Raw genomic sequence first — 13,110 nt, forward strand, 5'->3', positions numbered from 1 at the left:
ACACAATAGAAAACTCTCCAAAAATATTTCAGAACTATCCAGCCTTATTGGTAAAAAAAAAGACCATGCTCCATTTGTGTATGCAAAAGCTGCCTGCAGCTTTTAAGAAAGGATATAAATTTCATGGATGGAATGTGTTGGGGGATGAGGGTTGTAATCTTAATCTTTAGGGGTATTTTTTGGAAATGTACCGTGTATTGAAATGGTGGTTCAAGCAACACCTTAAAGAACATTTGCAGATTTTCTGAAGTGGGATTTTCTAGTGACTATTCTTACTTCAAGGCATTTTGCAATTTTCTTTTTAAAAGAATAAGAGGAAAATAAGAATATGAGTTGACAAACCAATAAAGACAAAACAAACAAACAAAAAAAACCCAGTAGTGATGGTGCAAGGAATTATGGAGTCATAGGATAACACAAGTTTGTGCAAATATTGGTTTGGGATGTAAGGGATCAGCAATTGTACATTACAATATAAGGAATGTTTATGAAATTATTCAACAGTTGAAAGGATATTCGAGTAAAAAGATAAAAACAATATAAGAAAATACAAGGCTGGATATGGATAATTCCCCAGGAGTGTGTGTCAGGTGAATGTTCATCAGAATATGCTTTATTAACTTTCAGTCAGTGACTTCACACCATCACTGAGTGAAAGAGAGACATTTTCAGGTATCATTAATATAAAAATCAAGGCTACTTTGGGAGGGAGATACAGGAGAAAAGAACTTGTATGCCATCAAGTAAGTTATTTCAGTTTCTTCCATGTTTCAAAATGTAGGCCCATTAGATACTAAAAATGGCAAGATTACCCTTTAAAAAATCAGTCCTTATGTGGTATAAAGTCTTGGAAGTGAGTCTAGTAAGAGTGTGCATTTCAATTTAAATGAGATCTTGTATTGTGATAGTTGTAAGAAGAGCCACAGACAAATCCTGTTTTAATGAGCCCTTACTATATGAGGAAAGGAAAGCAGATAGATATATTTTTGAAATGAGCCATTAAATGGTGTATCTAACCAATGAGAGGAAGCAAAGGAAAGACAGATTCATTGTCTAAAATGAGTTCTGCAATATGTGAATGCAGAAAGTATAGGAAAAAAATGTTCATCTTGTTAAATACTTTGCTGCTTTTTCTTTCAAAAGCTCAAGTGTTCAGTACAGATGAATGACACTGCTGACTATGTGAATTAATAATAAAGATCATACAGATGTCTTTTGCACCCATTATTATTTATTTGTTTTACACTAAAAGACTGTAGATCTAATCAAGCACCTGCCTTTATGGATTTGAGAGCTGTATTGTATGATTGTAAGTAGCAGGCAAAAAGAAAATTGGGAGAAATAAAAGGTAAAAATATAATAATTCTGACTGGAATTTAATTGTACAAGTAAAACTGTAACTCAATAAAAAAAGATTTAAGATCTTGAAATTTTTTTCGTGATTTATAGCAATATTTAAAATTATTACCATCTCACTCCTCCAGCTAAAAAAGCTAGATCTTTTTTACCTGTTTCACTTTAATCTTGTAAAAGCTAGCCCTTTGCTGAATATATAGATAGGAATTCCAAAGCAAGATAACTTGGCTTTTAATTTCAAAATCGTGAACATTATGGTGTTTTTTTGTTATTGTTGGTTTTTTTTACTGTCATTAGTTATTTTCTTCCAAAAATAAAGTACTGGCAAAATCTATACAGTTCTGCGAAGCACTTTGATTTTAACAGTTTCACTTTCTGTAGGAAAATGGATCTGACAGCATTTTCTTAACTACATTTATGGGTAAGTATTTTCAAGAAGCATTCTTCTGAAACGTTCACAGAAATAATTTGACACATCATCTTACTGTGGAACTATAGCTAGTTGCTTCCTTTAAAAAAAGCTCACCTTCCAATAGATGAATCAAAGAGAAAATGGTAATCGTTTAAGCTTTTTTTTCACAGGACTGTACAAAATTACCAAGAGTCTGTAGGAGAAAAAAAGCATAAAGAATCTGCAGAGCTAAAATGAAACTCCAATAACATGGTCAGATATAACCCTGAATTGAATTGGAGAGGAACACAACTCCTTAGGCTTGTATTAAAACCAGAAAGGGCTGTTTATTTGTCCATAGCTAGCAGCAGTGATATACAGTAACAGGTTAAATGTGAGGTCTTCTAATCACAGCGTATCAATTCTTGACTTTCAAATCGAACAAGGCAAACAAACTGAAGTGAGGTTAGATGAAAAGGATGAGGAAATAGAATATCTTAGTACAGTCAGAAGGTCTACTTTTAGAAACCAGCAGTTATCTTTTGCAAAGATAAGGTGAATGTTTAGGTATGAAAAGCTACTACGCATGAGAAATTTCTGTTTCCTAGTTGTGGTTTTGGAACTCATGTTTTATGTCAAAGTGTAAGTGCATACATAGCAGCAGAAGTCCTCCTTTTGGCCCAGTCTTTGCACTGGGAAAATATCTGTATAAAAATATCTTTCCTACTCAGCTGACATGGTACAAAAGATATGCATGTTTACTAAAACTTCTATTGCTCATACTCATAGTACATCCATTTTTATGACATTTGCAAAAAAGTCCAGTTTCTGATGTATTTTGCAATCAAAGGGTGCTTTCCTCAGTACTTGCAGCCTATGACTTACTGACTACACTTGTTCACCATGGTGGTAATGCTATAGAATAGTTGAGTTACAATGTCTGTGTTTGAAGTTTAGTATATATATATATATATATATATATATATATATATATATATTTATATTTATATGATCTCACCACATTCTTCAACCTGAACCAGAATAATATGTATTTGAAGGGTGTACTATTGCATTATTATATATGTCCACTGTATATCCACTATTCAGTGGATGAGGAATTGGTTGGATGGTCTCAGTCAGAGGGCAGTGATCAGTGGATCTGTGCTCAGGTTGATGCCAATCATGAGTGGATTCTCCTAGGGCTCTGTCTTGGGATTAGTGCTCTTCAATGTCTTTATCAATGACCTGAATATTAGGGCTGAGTACACTCTCAGCAAGTTGCTAGTGATATTGAATGGTGCAGCTGATATAGCAGAAGGAAGGAACACCATCCAGAAGCACCTGAACAAACTTGAAAACTGGGCCTACGTGAAACTAGAGACATTTCACAGGGCTAAGTTCGAGATACAGCACTTTGGTGGGAACAATCTCAGGTATGAGTACAGACTGGGAGAGGAACTCTTTGACAGTAGCCATGCAGAGAAGGACTTTGGTGTTCTGGAGAACAAAAAGATGGACATTTAACTGTTTTCTATATATGATAATAATTCCTCCAAAAGTTCAATGGAATGCTTCCCAGTGAATGCACTGCAATAGCAGGCATTTATTCAAGTTGTTTTCAAGGGATGTTTTCTAAGTACCAGGACATATTCTTTTCTTTTAGATCTTCCATGTTTTTCACTTTTTGAAAGAGCTAGTGGTGAATGAGGATGATGATTAATATTTTCTTTCCAGAGTTTCTTAAAGAATGTTAAGTGATTGCCTTCTCATCTGAGTTACTATGAATCTGTTGATCTTAGATGTTTTTTATATTTCTTGCAAATAGTGTTTGAAATCATAACACAGTATTTACTCTCAAAACACTCTTGCAGGATTGAGAAGTGCTACAAATATCATCTTACAAACTCAAAAAAGTGACTTTGTTTAGAGCATGAAAGTTAGGTAAGTGATCTTGAAAGTTGGTATTTAAATGTCTCAGTCATGGATATATTGAAAGACTACGAAAGAGAGAAAATTAGTAGCAACTTGAAAACTGTAGCTAACACCCTGACTGCTGAAGTATCTTTCTAAATAAAGGTATTACATAGAGAGTACTAGTACTTTAAAAGGTTACAACTGCTTAAAAAATACGTCCAATGTGCAATATCAGCAAGCAATACCAGGAGACTTAAAAGTCTGCATAATCAAGAAGTATTGTGCTATGTGTAAATAAGTTCGATCACTTTACTCATATATATCATAGTTTAGATAAGCCAACCATGTAAAAATTCATCTTCTTTTGTCAAACAGATCTCTATAGTTACTTTAATAAGTGCATTTGTAAAATAAACTAGTCACTTAAGACATTATTTTTAATTTCTTTTCTGGTTTTAATATCTTTCTTCTGAGTTCTTGGTTTTGGAGAGAAAAAGACTAGGCTGTTTCGGAAAAGAATCATAGAAGGTTTTCTAATTGTGTTAGTTTTAAGCAGGGAAAGAATATCCCTTCACTAATATTTGTGATTTTATTATTTATCATTTTCCAAGAGACTGAAATCATGTTTATAATTCAGTAGGCAAAAAGCCATTCCTTACTTATTATTTTCTATATAATCCAATATACTTGTTAAAATATTAAGTGTGAAGTATTTAGGCCAGATTTAAATGCAGTAATAAGTAAAGGGATTTGCATAATATTGGGTACTGATGACAGCTTTGAAATATCAGCATCATTTTTCACAATTGGAAGCATGGTACCTTTGAAAAGAATCATTTAAGACCAAACCACAGATTTGAGAAAGTATTAGAATTTCCTGCATAGAATAGCCCTTGGGCAGCATTCTGAAGTAATAGTGAATTGCAATTCTAATCCACAATTGAACATTTTAATAAGTGTGATAAATGACTCACAGAGGGCTTCAGGTTTCAGTGTCAGTAGAATTAGAATCAGGCAAAGCTGGATCCAGATGATAGATGTAGAGGATTTTTGTGGTAAACAGTTTGCAGTGTCAGGACAATACCAGCTTATTGAACTTTCAGAGGCTAAATTCCTGTCCATTTGTCACCTTGTTTCCAGTAGACATAGATGCACAAAGAGTAAACGTCTTACATTCTTTATCATCTGATATATTTCTATAACTCCTGGAAATATTTAACAAATATGAGGGAAAAAAAATCTAAAGATAAAATTATGCCAGAAATACTTGAAATTAAAAGATAGAAAATTGGTAAATTTCTTATCCCCAAAAGTGTTTTGACCTTGTAAGTTCAAAACAAAAAATGTTACTGGTACAGCTAATACTCCCACTAAGCCTCTTGGCTTTTGACAGCAGTTTTAAACTTAAATTGTAATTACTGTTATAATTTCTTTTTTTTTTTTTTTTCCTAAGAGAGAAGATGGAATCGAATACTCACAGCATTTGTACAGTTTTGAGTTACAAACAGTTCAAATATTTCCTTTTGAAAGAGAATTAAAAAAAAAAAAAATCTGGAGTTTTCCATTGTCATATATATATGAGGTGATAATATTAAGATAACAACTGATGTAAATGACAATAGAATGAAAGACAAGAAGTTACTTATTCAGGAAAAGAAGAGTAATATAAAGTAATATAATTGGACATTATGTGATTAGATAATATATTGAGAGTGTATTAATCTTACCTAACTGTAACTACTTACAAATTTGCTGTTGAAGGTAAATTAATTGTTCAGGCACTATGTGAAAGAGCAAGAAGGACAGTTCACATTGCAAGTTAGATATTTTCTTTAAAAGCGCTTCTTCTTTTTCCTTCACTCTACAGGAGGTCTACCCTGGCCTTGATAGCTAAACTTACAGGGTAAAGACTGATAAGTTATGTTAGGAGATCTGTCATACTTTTTAAAACATTCTTTCTATAATAGTAGGCCATTTTTTGCTCATAATAATTGAACAAAATGATTGTTTAAGTTTACAAGTCTGGTGGTGGTGATTCAGTACTTCTGCAAACTAGCTTTATTAAACAAATCTTTGGTTAAACTGGTCTTGAAATACTTTAAATCTCACAATATTTCAATTTTGAATTCCTCATAAAGGAAAAATAAATTGGGATTGGTTTAATGGAGGGACCTCAAGCTGACTAGGTACTCGCTTTGTAGAGGGGTGGCTGTGGGAGCTGTTCTTGTTCAGCCAAGACAAACAGCATTGGAGAAACCTAATAGCAGCTCCCCAGAACTTTTAGGGTGGTGCTTTGCACAACAAGGTGCTGGTGTGCTAAGATCTTAGTAAGAAGGGCACAATTTAAATTTATTTTGCTAGATCAAAATCTACAAGAAGAAAAGAGAGTAGCTGATCTTATGTCCTTTCAGATACTGGGAACCCCAGGAAGTGCTGCATTTTCCCTGCTCCGATATCTTTCTTCCTCTGGGGTCCCAAGCTTGGACACAGTACTCCAAATGGAGCCTGAAAAAGGCAGAATAGAGGGGGCTATCCCCTCCTCCTTCCTGCTGTCCACCTCCCTTTTGATGAGGCCCAGGATACTGGTTGCAAGTGCACACTGCTGGCTCATGTCCAGCTTTTTGTTTACCAGGACCCCCAAGTCCATCTCCTCAAGGCTGCTTTCAATGAAAAAAGAAAAAGCCATGAGGCTTTTTCTTCTCCCAGTTTGTATACATATCTGAGATTGCTCCAACCCAAGTGTAATATCATGCACCTGGCCTTGTTGAATCTCGGTAGATTCATGCCTTGTCACTTCTCAAGCTTGTCCAAGTCCCTTCAAATGGCAGCTCTTCCTTCTATTGTGTCAAGTGTACCGCTCAGCTTGGTGTCATCAGAAAACATGTTGAGGACAGACTTGATCCCACTGGCTGTGTCACTGATAATAAAGATGCTAAAGAGTATCAGTCCCAAGATGGACCCCTGGGAGACACCACTTGTTACTGATCTCCACCTGGACATAGATCCATTGACCGCAACTCTCTGGCTATGACTATCCAACCAATTCTTTATCCACTGAATATTCCACTCTTCAAATCCATAGTTCTCTAATTGGGAGGTAAGGATGTGGAGTGGTATCATGTCAAAGGCCTTGCACAAAGATTTCTTCTTGGGACGTACGTGAGAGTAGTGCAAATCAGCCAAAACTTGCTGAAGTCAGCAGAAAGATGAGTGGTAAGATGGAAGATGGAACCCCACAGTAGTCCATCAGGAAAGACAGGACTTAGAGAAGAAATTCTACAGTTCAGGAGAAGAGTAATTTTGCTACTTTTGGAGGACAATATAGCCTGAAGATAACTGAGAGAGCCCTGGATGTCAACTGTGCGCAACTATTCTATTTGTAGTCAGTATTTTTGAAATTTTGATGTCTTGTGGAAATAAGTACATTAAAGAAACCAATATGACACATTAAGGAATTACTAGAGCCACAGGTATAAAAAATGTATATATAAATATATATAAAATATACAGAGAATATCCCCTATATATATATATATAATATAAATATATATAAAAAGATAAAAATTGCATTCTAATTAAGAACTTATTGAATATAAAGTGTGAGGATAATATTAAAACTGGGGAGTCAATTTAAACCATCATCTATATCTTGAACATCCTCTTATCAGCAGTCTAATAATAACATAGCATAGGTTCTTCCAAAATCCTTTAAGTAAAAATTGCATTTCGTGTCAGTATCATGCATGTTGTTAGTTACATGTACCCACATACCTATAAAATATCTTTTGTTAGTCTCAATGATACCATTAGGACTTTTCTATCTGAACAGGTAGATTGGGTTTGTTTGTGCTTGTTCATGTCTTTTTCTGAGTATTATTTCCTTCAATCGCAGCTCACCCAGCAATTGCAGTCTAACCTGCTTCTCCTAGGTCTTCTTACCTGCACCCGAAGTTCTGACATGTATTAATTAGTTGACTGAAGAAATCTGATCTTCAGATTTTAAAACTGTTCTGCTGATATTTATATGCCAGTACATAAGTGTCATGTTTCAAGGTACAGACTTCTGCTCACAGTTCTATGCCCTTGGCAAACCAAAAGATTGACGATTATAAGTGCAAATTCCCGGTAGAATTTTCAGTATTTCCTTAGATTTCCCACCATATATCTACCAATTTTACTAAATAGGATTTTTTCATAAGAAATGGCAAAATGGGAACTTATGCCTTGTCTAAGTCTGCCTGGTTACAGCCTCTGAGAACTGCACTCAGTTTCTCAAAAATAACAAAAGTTTAGATTAAGATCACTGAATATCATAGGAAGTTCAAAGTCTACAACATTCATAATCTTTTTAAACTTATGTCCATGTCATTGAGAACTGCAATGTTGCTGTGAAATATATTATTTTAGACTTATAAAAAAATTTTTAAAAATGATACTTTTTGTGTGTTATTAAACTGAGTTTTTTTTTAAGAACTGTACTGGAATATTCCTTCTATGATAAAAACAACAGTTCCCAATATAGTGTAGGTAGATGTTTATTGAAGGGGAAAATAATAAAATGGCATTGTATTTTTGGTTTCCTACAGCCAAAGAAAGGTTATTGGTTAGAAATTATTATTAATAACACAGGGGAATTAGAGAGTGCACAAAAATGTAGGTAGAAAGCAATGGTTTTCACACCTGCAGTGCATCCATAATTTATTCAGTGCAACTCTGCTTTGGAAAGATATAATGAAAAGAAAACTTACTTCTGCTGTTTAGATAGCTTATTGAATTTATTTTTCTTTATTTAGAAAATGAGTCTGTTATTGCTCCCATGGTATGTGAGATGAATTGATAGTAATTTAAATTATATTTCAGATTTATAATGGACAGAATGGAGAAGAACAAAACATAATAGGAAACTCAGAATGGAAGTATTAACAACTATGTAAGTTTTTATTATTTTCTCATTCAAGGTATTTGTTTCTGGTGTTTCTGCTGTTCTTTTGGACAAAGACCTTATTGGCCTGAGTGTTTATCCCAGGATATGACTGAACCTTCCTGAATTGTTTAGAGAACTGTTATGCAACAATTTTAAATAGACAAACAAAACAAAAACAAAGGGATAAAACTCAAAATCGTTCCAATTGATCCACTGATACTCATTGTTCACATGCTTTGCACTCTTTTCTACCTTGCAGTTTATCCAGAAAAAAAAAAATAATTTCCATCTTCATTTGAACACTCAGGGCTTAATTCTCAAGCAACATGACCTATCCTCAAACTAGATGATATTTAAGGTCCCTTCCAACTTAAACCATTCTAAGATTCCAAGTCATTAAGGGAGTTTAAGATGTATACATATTTTCTCCTTAAAAAAAAAAAAAAAAAAAAGAAACTTACTCACCAGTTTCTGTGCTCTGCACAAAATGAAAAGGCTCTATTGTGAAACGTTTGTAAAGGTCAAATCTGATCATATCAGATATGGAATTTAAAGATAATAATTCCATAATACTTTAATTTATAATTTATATGAGACTTGAAATGATTATTTGAACACAGTTAACACAGTTTCTTACATTGTCTCTTTTCATAGTTCTTTGATTAATAGATGGACTTTTTTCCTATGTGAAATATCTGAAAGCAATTTTTCTGAATTCTAACTTGGTCTGCTTAATACTAAATGAATATTTTCAAGTTCAAAAAAACCTGCTATTTTCAAAATAAATTTAAATTTAGATTCTGGGAGAGATCTCTCTGCATAATATTCATGCAGTTTTAAAATTACAGTTAAGCAGTAAGTTTAAAAGTACTGCTTACAAAGAAAATAAAATATGATGAAAGACATGGCTGGGAAAATGATGAAAATATTTTGAATCTGTTTACAGAATCTCAGGGGTTGGAAGAGATCTCTGGAGATCCTCTAGTCCCAACCCCTACTAAAGGAGGTTCCCTAGGGAATGCACAGAAAAATATCCAGGTACGTTTTGAATATTTCCTGAGGAGATTCCATAACCGGTCTGGGCAGCCTGTTCCATTGCTGAGTCACCCTCACAGTAAAGTTCTTTCTTGAGTTTACGTGGAACTTCTTGTGTATCAGCTTGTGCCCGTTGCCCCTTTTCCTGTCAATGTATACTACTGAAAAGAGCCTGGCCCCATCCATTGACTCCTGTACTTAATATATTCACAAGCATTTATGGGTTCCCCTCTCAGTTTGCTCTTCTCCGGCTGAGCAGTCCCATGTCTCTCAGCCTTGCTTCATAAGGAAGATAGTCAAGGCCTCTAATCACCTTTGCAGCTCCACTATACTGGCTCCAGTAGTTCCTGTAATTCTGGAATTGGATAGTCAGAACCTATACACAGTAGTCCAGGTGTGGCCTCACTAGGGCAGAGTAGAAGAGAAGGAGAACCTTCCTCAACCTGCTTGCTGTGCTCATTTTAATGCACCCAAGAATACCATTGACCTTCTTGGCCACAAGCGCACACTGCTGACCCATGGCCAGAATGTTGCTCATCAGGACACCTAGATCCCTCTCTGCAGACCTCCTTTCCAGGAGGTCAGTTCCTCTGAGAGCGTAGGATCTTACACTTGCCCTTGTTGAACCTCTTAAGATCCCTTTCTACTCTACTCTCCAGACTGCCTATGCCTTGGTGAATGGCAGCACAGCTTTCTGGTGTCTCAGCCACTCCTCCTAGCAAGTTTTAAGAGGATGCACTCTATTTCTTCATCCAGGTCACCGAGGAAGCTAGTAAACAGGATCAAACCCAGCACTGACCATTGGGGAGTGCTACTAACTACAGGCCTCCAACAGGACTCTTGCACTCCTGATCACAATACTCTGAAATGTGCCACTCAGACAGCTCTCATTCTTCCTCCTTGTCCTCTTGTCTATCCCACAGTAAGTTTACCTACAAGGATTTTATGGGAAACAGTGTCAAAAGCCTTCCTGGAGTCATGGTACACAGCATCCACTGCTCTCCTCTCATCTACCCAACTGATCATGACCTTATAGAAGGCTACCAGATTGGTCAAGTATGATTTTCCCTCAGTGAATTCATGTTGACTTCTTCTGATGTTCTTTTCTTCCACTTGCTTGGAGATAACATCCAGAATAAAATGTTTCATCACTTTCTCAAGGACAGAGGTGAGGCTGAATGGTCTTTATTTTCCTGCGTCTTTCTTCTTGCCTTTTTTGAAGACTGGGGAAACATTGGTATTCTTTTTGTCTTTAGTCACCTCTAGTTTTCTGTATGCCCTTTCACAGATGATAGTGGTTCAGCAATCACTTCTGTTGGCTTCCTTAGCACTTGTGGGTGCATTCCTTTGGGACCCATGGATTTTGTGCGTCAAGATTGCACAGACAATATTCTCCTCGACCAGGGAGAAGTCTGCCTTTTATTTAGACAGTTTCTTATCTCTAGAGTGTGGGATTTCCAAGGAGCAGTCTTAGCAGTAGAGACTGAAGGTGTTCTGTAACTCCATCTTCTCAGTATCTTCTGTTATCAGGGCACTCATCTCACTCAGCAGTGGGTCCACATTTTCCCTTGTCTTCCTTTTGCAATTGACATAATTAAAGTAGCCCTTCTGTATTCCTATTTGTGTACATGTGAACATAAAGTAGTTCCAAAGATACGGAATTTGTTAACTTATATTCACTGTCTGAAAATAAAGATAATTACTTTGTGAAAATGAATATTAATCTTTATTCTATGCATCTTCCCACTGCAATGCCTATATATTTTTAAAAAAAGAAACTGAACTTGTTAGTAAGTGGATATGATAATCATTGATATTAGTTACCAGCAGCCTCATATCAGAAAATAAATGTGTTCTTTTTTTTTTTTTTGACTCTCTTTTGGTGACATGACTCCCTATGGTGTTGTCCTACCACTTCTCTCTTTCTCTCCAAAGAAAAATTGTGAAGTGAAAAGAAAATTCAGTCTGCTAGAGACTCATTAGCTCCTTTGAGATTCTTCTCTGAAATAATATTTTCCCTTAGGATCCATGTAGCAGTGTCTGGCTCCTACCTCGAGCCTGTTCCATCCATCACTGAAGAAATAATATTTCTGAAGAAATAAAGGTGAAGAAATAACTACAAGTTATAACACGGAAGATGAGCAACAGAGTAATGAAAGAAATATATTGCACTCCACACTAAGTGGGAACCTGAACTGGTTTCTTAGGCTTCTTAGAAATATGTTTCACCTCATCTTAGTGTCAAATTTGGACACAAGTTTGGACAAATATCATGAGGAATCCACTATTCCCACAGCAAATATCTTCAATAGGTCTTCCAGAATTAGATTTGTCTTTCCCTTTTTCAGATATTATTCAACTCTATTAGCAATCTTGCCATTGAATTAAGACTACCCAAGTATTTTTTATGAATGCTAATTACAGAATTTTGGCTTTTGAGAGGACTTGAATGGAGGTACTATTTTATTTTAGTGATTGTCCCTCTTTACCCTGCCCTTGTGAGGCCCCACTGGAGTACTGTGTCCTGATCTGGGGCCTCCAATACAAAAAAGACAGAGCTGTTGGAGAGGTTTCAGAGGAGGACCACAAAGATGATCAGGGGGCTGAAGGACCTCCCCTACAAGACAGGCTGAGGAAGCTGGGCTTGTTCAGCCTGGAGAAGAGAAGTCTACAGGGTGACTCACTGAAGCCTTTCAGTACCTAAAGGGAGCCTATAAACAGGAGGGGAATCAACTATTTGACAGGATAGATAATAGCAAGACAAGGGGAAATGGTTTTAAGTTAAAAGAGCAAAGGTTTAGGTTGGATGTCAGGGAGAAGTTTTTTACAGAGAGAGTGGTGAGGTGCTGGAACAGGCTGACAGGAGAGGTTGTGGATGCCTTGTCCCTGGAGGTGTTCAAGGCCAGGTTGGATGGGACCTGGGGCAGCCTGGTCTAGTATTAAATGTGGAGGGTGCTGTCCCTGCCTGTGGCAGGGTTGTTGGAGCTTGGTAATCCTTGAGGTTCCTTCCAACCCAAGCCATTCTATGACTCTGTGATTCTATTTTCATCAAGATCTGGATGTTCATTTTCAAAGGAACTGTGTCTGTGAAATGCTTAGTGCCTACAGGTACAAAACTTTTATATAATATGTATATCTGTTGATATGGACATACATATATACAATTAATAGCAACAGACATTTGAGATAAAAATTGCAGATCACTTGCTGTCATCTCTCTCATATATCTCCTATATATCTATCTCACGTATCTTTTATAATCTTATAATTCTAAAATTTTATTTACCTTTTTTTTTCCCCAATTTTATTACGGACATAGACACCTGAAAACAGATAGAACAGAATTAAAAAGTGATTATTTACATCAATTAATAATAAACTTCTCTACATTTCCATGTTCTCTGTCCCCTTAAGTTACTATAGCGAAATATTCAAGGTAAATCCTTTGAAATATATTTAGGGAAACCATATTTCACTAATGACAGTTGAG

Source organism: Lagopus leucura, unplaced genomic scaffold (genome assembly GCF_019238085.1).
Source record: "Lagopus leucura isolate 7727_CA_CO unplaced genomic scaffold, USGS_WTPT01 Super-Scaffold_100004, whole genome shotgun sequence".
NCBI classification, from domain to species: Eukaryota; Metazoa; Chordata; class Aves; order Galliformes; family Phasianidae; genus Lagopus; species Lagopus leucura.